Here is a 7,442-nt window from a genome sequence, read left to right on the forward strand (position 1 = left end):
TATGGGCACCAGTTCTAATCCCGGCAGCCCCACTTCCCATCCAGCTTCCTGCTTGTGGCCTGGGAAAGCAGTTGAGGATGGCCCAAACCCTTGGGACCCTGCACCTGTGTGGAAGACCCTGGGGAGGTTCCAGGCTCCTGGCTTTGGATCGGCAGAGCACTGGCCACTGTGATCACTTAGGGAGTGAATCATCGGATGGAAGATCTTTCTCTCTGTCTCTCCTCCTCTCTGTATATCTGACTTTCCAATAAAAACAAATAAATCTATAAAAAAAATCAGAGCAGCCAAAATTTGAATCAACACTCCAATATGGGCTGCCAGCCCTACAGGCCACAGCTTGACCTGCAGCACAATGGCAGCCTCACTGATAAAATTTTTGACTGAATATTCAAAAACATTGTCTCATTTTTTTTTCTTTCAGAATTGCTGATTAAGAAATATGATGAGAAATCAATAGAAGACTGGATCAGAAAGCTATGGTTCATTTACTCCATGGAATACTACTCAGCTATTAAAAAATAAAAAACAAAAAACAAAAAACCGAAATGCAGCCCTTTGTAGCCAAATGGGCCCAACTGGAAACCATTATGCTAAGGAAAATGAGCCAATCCCAAAAGCTTAAATACCACATGTTTGCCTTAATTTAACATGAAATTATGTCAATCTGAAAAACAGTACCTGTAAACTGTAATATTATTTCAACCCCAAACAGCCTGTATCTAATGCAATAAGATATTGTGATGTAACCAATGAACCAACAGTCAATGTGAGTCAGACTGCTTATGATCTACATCAAAGAACTGTAAACCCTAACATACTTTTAAGACCCTTAGCTACTCGGAAATGGGGTGGGAGAGCAGAGAAATCTTCCATCTCCTTAGAATGTGTGAGGAAGACGTGAAGTATAACCTATCAGGAACATAACAGGTAACTCATAGACAACAGATTCGAATCAGCATTAGACAATAGTTAAACTACAAAGACATATAGGGGGAATCAGGAGTGATCCTGACAACCTCTTAACAGGAGGTCATATGCACAGAGCAGGGGGACCCCAGAGTGGAGCAGGTGGACAGGAGGAGACTCGTATCCCAACCCTGGAGACTCCCAGATCCTCACCAAGGACTATCAGTATGGGCACCAAGGACTACATCCCAACTGCCAAAGAGACCATGGAGAATTGGAATGCCTTCGGAGGCCGAGAACTCTGAGGTCACCCACCCCTGTTGGGATCTACCACACGGAATGGAAGAAGCCCATTTTAGTATTTAGTAGTTTATAGTGTTGAAGCATAAGGTGTGTAGAAGCCGGTAGTATATAAGCTAAAATTGAAATGTCAATGAAGTAGTCACAGGATGTGGTTAAGAACTTGCATTTTTTTTTTAACATTTTGGTCACTCAATACCATGTCAATTAATTCCATAATGTTGTAAATTGTTGTTGATGTTATGTTGTGGCTTTTAATTAAGATTAGATATTCTGCCAGCTCTGCTTGCAGACCAGAGATGGTCTCCCCAAGAAACTGTTGAATTTACCTGAACAATAAGATGTTGGACTCTATGCTTGGTATATGCTTGCAATGAAAGAACCTTGACTGAATTTGAACTGCAATACTGCAACAAGATGGAGGAATCCACCACGGGGAGAGGGTACGGGGAGGAGTTGGGGGAATCCCAGAGCCTATGAAATTATGTCACATAAGGCAATATAGTTAAAACATATATATATATATATATATATATATATATATATACACATATATATACATATATATTAAAAAAGACATGATGAGACATCCAATATGTAATTTTCATTACTTTTTATTATTTTATAAAAGATTGATTTATTTGAAAGGTAGAGGTAGATGGAGTGACAGAGGAAGGGAGAGATAGAAAGAAAAATCTTCTATCTGCTGGTTCACTCCTAAATGGCTGTGATGGTTGGTGCTGGGCTGGGCCAGCGCTGGGCAGGTCTGTAGTCAGGAGTTTCATCTGGGTCTCCCACGTGGGTACAGAGATTCAAGCATTTGGGACATCCTCCATTGCTTTCTTAGGCACATTAGCAGAGAGCTGTATCAGAAATGGGGCAGGGGCCAGGCACAGTGGTCTAGTGCCAGGATCCCATATGGGTAACAGTTCTAATCCCGGCAGCCCCACTTCCCATCCAGCTCCCTGCTTGTGGCCTGGGTAATGCAGTCAAGGATGGCTCAAAGCCTTGGACCCTGCACCTGTGTGGGAAACCCAGAAGAAGCTCCTGGCTCCCAGCTTCAGATTGGCTTAGCTCCAGCCATTTCGGTCACTTGGGGAGTGAATCATCGGACAAAACTTCTTCCTCTCTGTCTCTCCTCTCTGTGTATATCTAACTTTGCAATAAAAATAAATAAATAAATAAATAAATAAATAAATAAATAAATAAATAAATAAATAAATAAAAGACGTGGACCAGTTGGGACTTGGACTGGCATTCATATATGATTTTGGCACTGCTGATTGTAGCTTTACCCACTATACCAGGGTGTGAGTCCTTATGCTACTTTTTGAATGCCAATTCAGAATAGAAGCTGTTATTGTTCCCCTGACTCCTGCCTTAGGTTCACTGCTGAAGCACAGGGAAAAATCTAGGAATTCAAACATTCTAGCCTCTGCTTTTTGAATATCGACCCATTACCTGAAAGCAGAAGCATGTGAATAAGATACTGATTGGCTTGTCTTTTTCTAATTTCTAGCATTTTCAGTGCTATTCACCCCAATGTACCCTGCACTCCTTACCTGTTTCCTGGCAATACAAATAATGCTGACCCTTATAGACCTACTTTTGTAAAAAAAAAAAATTCTGAGCACCTGAAATCAATTCATGTATTACCCTCGCTGCTAACACATTTTTTTCCCAAAGATTTACTTATTTGTATTAGAAAGTCGGATATACAGAGAGGAGGAGAGACAGAGAGGAAGATCTTCCATCCGATGATTCACTCCCTATGAAGCTGCAATGGCCACGACTGAGCAGATCCGAAGCCAGGAGCCAGGAGCTTCTTCTGGGTCTCCCATACTGGTGCAGGGTCCCAAGGCTTTGGGCTGTCCTCCATGCTTTTCCAGGCCACAAGCAGGGAGCTGGATGGGAAGCAGGGTTGCCAAGATTAGAATTGGCACTAGTATGGGCTCCCAGCACATGCAAGATGAGGACAATAGCTGCCAGGCTACTGCACCGGGCCTCTGTTAGCACTTTTTATTTTTGCTAGAAAATATGTTTTTAAAATATTTTATTTTGATAATCTTTACATGGTTGATTAGGGCACAAAGGGTCAAGGAGTATAGGAAAGTGGGTAAGACCATTGTTTTCACATTATTATTTTTATTTCTAGATCTTGGGTAAGAGGGGAGAATAAAGGGAAAAACCCCACCCAGCCTCCCACCCATCCCAGGTCCCCAATGTGGGGCATGCTCTGAGGGCACTGCTCAAGTGGTTTTGATAGTCCAACAGTTCTGAATTACTGCCAACCTCGCCATTCCAAACACAATGAAATCTCTTCAGGATCCACTGGCTGACACAGTCCACTTTAGCATCTCTGTTAGCCCAGATTTTCACTGCCAACACATGGCTGGGGTAGATATCGATTTGTTCTGTCCTCCATCCTGTTGTGGTACCAGGTGTTCTCTGCAGGTTGTAATAGACTGCCATATCCTCTGTGTGCACTTGGATTTGCTGTCTGCTGTTCCAGCTTTGCCACTGAGGAGGCTCAGCTTTGACACTTGCACTCCATCCATGGTCAGACTGTGGAACTTGCACTTGTCTTCATGGTTGGGGTTCCAAGATCAGCAGTTCATTTGGAGGGATCCTCAAAGAAACTTCATCTGAGGTGATCCCAGGCCTGATTCCTGTGTGTGCATGCCAGTACAAAGTCCAGAACAGCCCGTCTCCCCAATCAACTTATGCATTTGCTGGTGGTTGCAATTGCAGGGTCAGTTCTGTTTCCAGCCCTGACTTCTACAAGAACCAGTGGGTGTTGCAGTCCAACCTGATGCTACCCACCACATACTTGGCCCTCACACAAACCAGTGGGAGCTACAGCCTAGTCGGGGCGACTCCCAATAACCTCCACCAGGCCTGCCACCTGCCCTGGTTCCCATGCTTGCCAGTATGTACGGCAGGGTGGTCCAGTCTGTCCCACATCGCATTCAGCTCTCCTACATGTCAATGGGCATTGAAGCCTAGTTCAACCCAACCAGCCCTAGTTTCCAGCCCACACACATGCTGTTGGGAGCTGTTTGTCCAGCCACGTCTGCCCCAGTCCTGGTATTCATGCTCTCCTGTGGGAGTGGTAACTCAAGAGGGAGATGCCCACTACTTCCCTCCTGAGTCCACTCTTGGATCATGTGCTTTCCAGGTGGTTCTGCAGTTTAGCTTGACAGAATTAGCCCCCACTGCCAGCATCTGCCAGCTGATGCTGTGGCAAAGCCCAACCAACCCTCACCCACTCTGATCTATGCTTGGACCAGTAGGAGCCGTCAATCCAGCCTGGCTTTTCCCTGATCTAGCTCACATGAGGCCCACAGGTGTTGTAGCTCTGCCTTATCTGGTCTACCCCTATCCCAACTCACACTTTCCAGCTTTACCCCTTTCCCCCCAGGTCTTACGTGTGCTGGTTGGGCGCCATGTCCCAGTCTGACATGGCCTGCCTCACCTCAGCTTCTGCCAGTGGGTGCTCTGGCCTAGCCTGGCCTGCCCTGGCCCATCCCCAATTCCAGCTCAAGTTGGTGGGGGCTAAAGCCTAGCCTACCCCAGCTGGCACCCAGTCCAAGCCGTAATGTGTACTGGTGTGTGTTGCTACCGGACCTGGCCTAACCCACACTCCATTCTGGCGCTTGGATTCACCAGTGGGTGATGTGAACTGGCTTTGCCTGGTTTGCCCCCGACCTGCGCCAAATGTATGCCACTGGATACCGTTCCCTGGCCTAGTCTGGGCTGCTCCCTATCGTGGTTCTTGCACTCACCTGCATGCACTATGTCCCAACAGAGGAGTTTCCCAGGTTCCTCCATCAGAACCATTCCCAATGCCAGATCTCATGCATGTAAGTGAGTCCATGGGCCAGCAATACTTAGTCCACCTCTTGTCCTAGCAGGAACAATGGCCTTTCCTGACGAGCCTTCAACCCATTCCGGTTGTTATTGTTGAGTACTACAGCCCAGTCTAGCCTGGTCCACACGCAGACACAGCTCATACCCTACTCACCAGGGGCAAAAGCCTAACCTAGCCTGTCCTATACCTACCCTGGTGCTGGGGTCTAGCCAAGTCTGGCACACCCAGCCCCAGCCCACACTTGTGCTAAGGTATGCTACAGCCTTATCTAGACCAGAACATGACTCCATTCCAGCCCTGTGCTTACCAGTGGGAACCACAAACCAGCCAGGGCGTCCCCTTAGCTCCCCAACTAGATGTGTTCCCAGCAATAGACCTTGCATGTGGCTGTGGTTGTTCTGACCCAGCTTGGCCTAGTCCCTCACCTATCATGACCTTTGCATTTGGATGCTGTAGCCTGTCCTTACCCAGCCTAAACCAAGTTCCACCACTCGCTGGCGGGTGCTGGAACCTGGCCCTGCTCCATCTGCTCTCATCCCAGTCTCATGCAGTCTGGTATGTGTGACAGCCTAGCTGAATTTGACCTGTGCTCCAGCCTGGTTTGTGCCCTTGCAGGTGAGGTAAGGTTGGCTTGGCCCTGCCCAGTTGCCCCCCTCCATAACCAACCCACACATTAGCCAACAGTTGGAGTTACCCTGCTCAGGCTGCCCAACACCCAGGCCTGAAACATGTGCTCACCAGCGGGAGCTGTGACCCCCAATATGTTCTCCAGGTTCCCCCACTCAGTCCACTCCCCAACCCAGAGCTCACATGCTCCAACAGGTGCTATGTCCTTGCCCAACATAGCCTGCCACTCCATCTTAGCCTTTGTATGAGCTGGAGGATATTGCTGTCTGGCCCACCTCACACCCTGTGGTAGGATGCACATGCAGGTGCTGCAGCCTGGAACTGCCCATGCTGTCACCAGCCCCAGCACCCATGAGTGTTGGTTGGTTCCATAGTCTTTCCTAGCTCAGCCCATCTCCACCCCAACTCTTCAGCTACCCAGTGGGACTTGTATTTCCACCGGGTTGGGCCCATTTATCTCCTGCAGAATCTACCCCTGGACCTGGTTCTCTTGCATGCTGGTTGGTGTCATAGCCCTTCTTAATGTGACTCACCCCTTTTCCAGCACTCAGTCAGGTACTGGGATCCAACCCTACCAGACAGGCCCTCAGCCATAGCTTTGTTGTGGACTGGCAGGTGGCAGTTAGAGATGCTCTATGCTAACAGTCCATCTCAGGACTCCCATGTGGGCTAATGAATCAATCTGACACAAACAAATCATACTGACTCTCCTCTCTGAATGGCCAGGTCTCAGTCCCCATGCTTGCCAGCAAGTTCTGTGACCCCGTCGAGGGAGTCACACAGGATTCATCCCTCACCTACACTCACATTGGCCTTATCCATTGATGTCTTTAGGCAGCAATTACACACCCAAAAAAACCCTAGAGCTCGTTGCCGAGTAGCCAGCAGGTGGGGCCTCGCCCCCAAGGGTGCACTGGCTGTCCAACAGCCAGGACTGGCTCACCAAGTGGCGATGGTATCCATAGGCAGTGTCCCAGACATTGGGTCCGACCTGTCTAGGGTACTCTCCACAAGCAAGCCGCCACGCTGCAGAGAGCTGCTGTCACCTGAGCCGCCAAGGTTGAACTCCAGCACATTTCTTAAATACTGTATCATCCGTTACAGACTTTGGATCCATTGAGAGCTACTGAACACTTGCTATGGAAAACCATTAGCCTGCATTGGAGGTGCAGTCAGTAAAAGGGGCCAGAAAGTTATTGCTTGCTCCTCTTCCTCTCTAATATTTCCCTCCCATTTTTGTTGGCTTGGTTTGCTAAGGCAAACACATGAAACTAAGAGGCTTACTACTCTTTCTTTAAATTGGACAAGTAGCACAGACCTTTTTTTAAACTTCTGGTTCTTTCAGGACTCTTATTTCTAAATTGATTGCCTAATTGATCTCTTTCTAAAATCCATGCATTGGAAACACAGGGCATGCTTGGCCATCCAAAGGTACTCTATATTTGAGTACACCATCTGGGTAGAGTTGACAGAGACATTCAAATTCTATGTGGGAAGGAGTAGGTGAATGCAGGAAAAGTCCTCAGTATGTGTCAACCAACTTGAGTGATTTTGAATAGTCTTTGGCTCTCTATGCCTCAATTTCTTCATCTGAGAAATAGGGTTTCGATGAGGTTGTAAGGAAAAGATAGTTGCCAAATTATTTTGAAACTCAGACTGTTAATTTGTTAACATGCTTAATTTAAGCAAATATATACCCACATGCAGATATACCCACCAGACATATGAACATGGCATG

This window comes from Ochotona princeps, chromosome X (genome assembly GCF_030435755.1).
Source record: "Ochotona princeps isolate mOchPri1 chromosome X, mOchPri1.hap1, whole genome shotgun sequence".
Lineage (NCBI taxonomy): Eukaryota > Metazoa > Chordata > Mammalia > Lagomorpha > Ochotonidae > Ochotona > Ochotona princeps.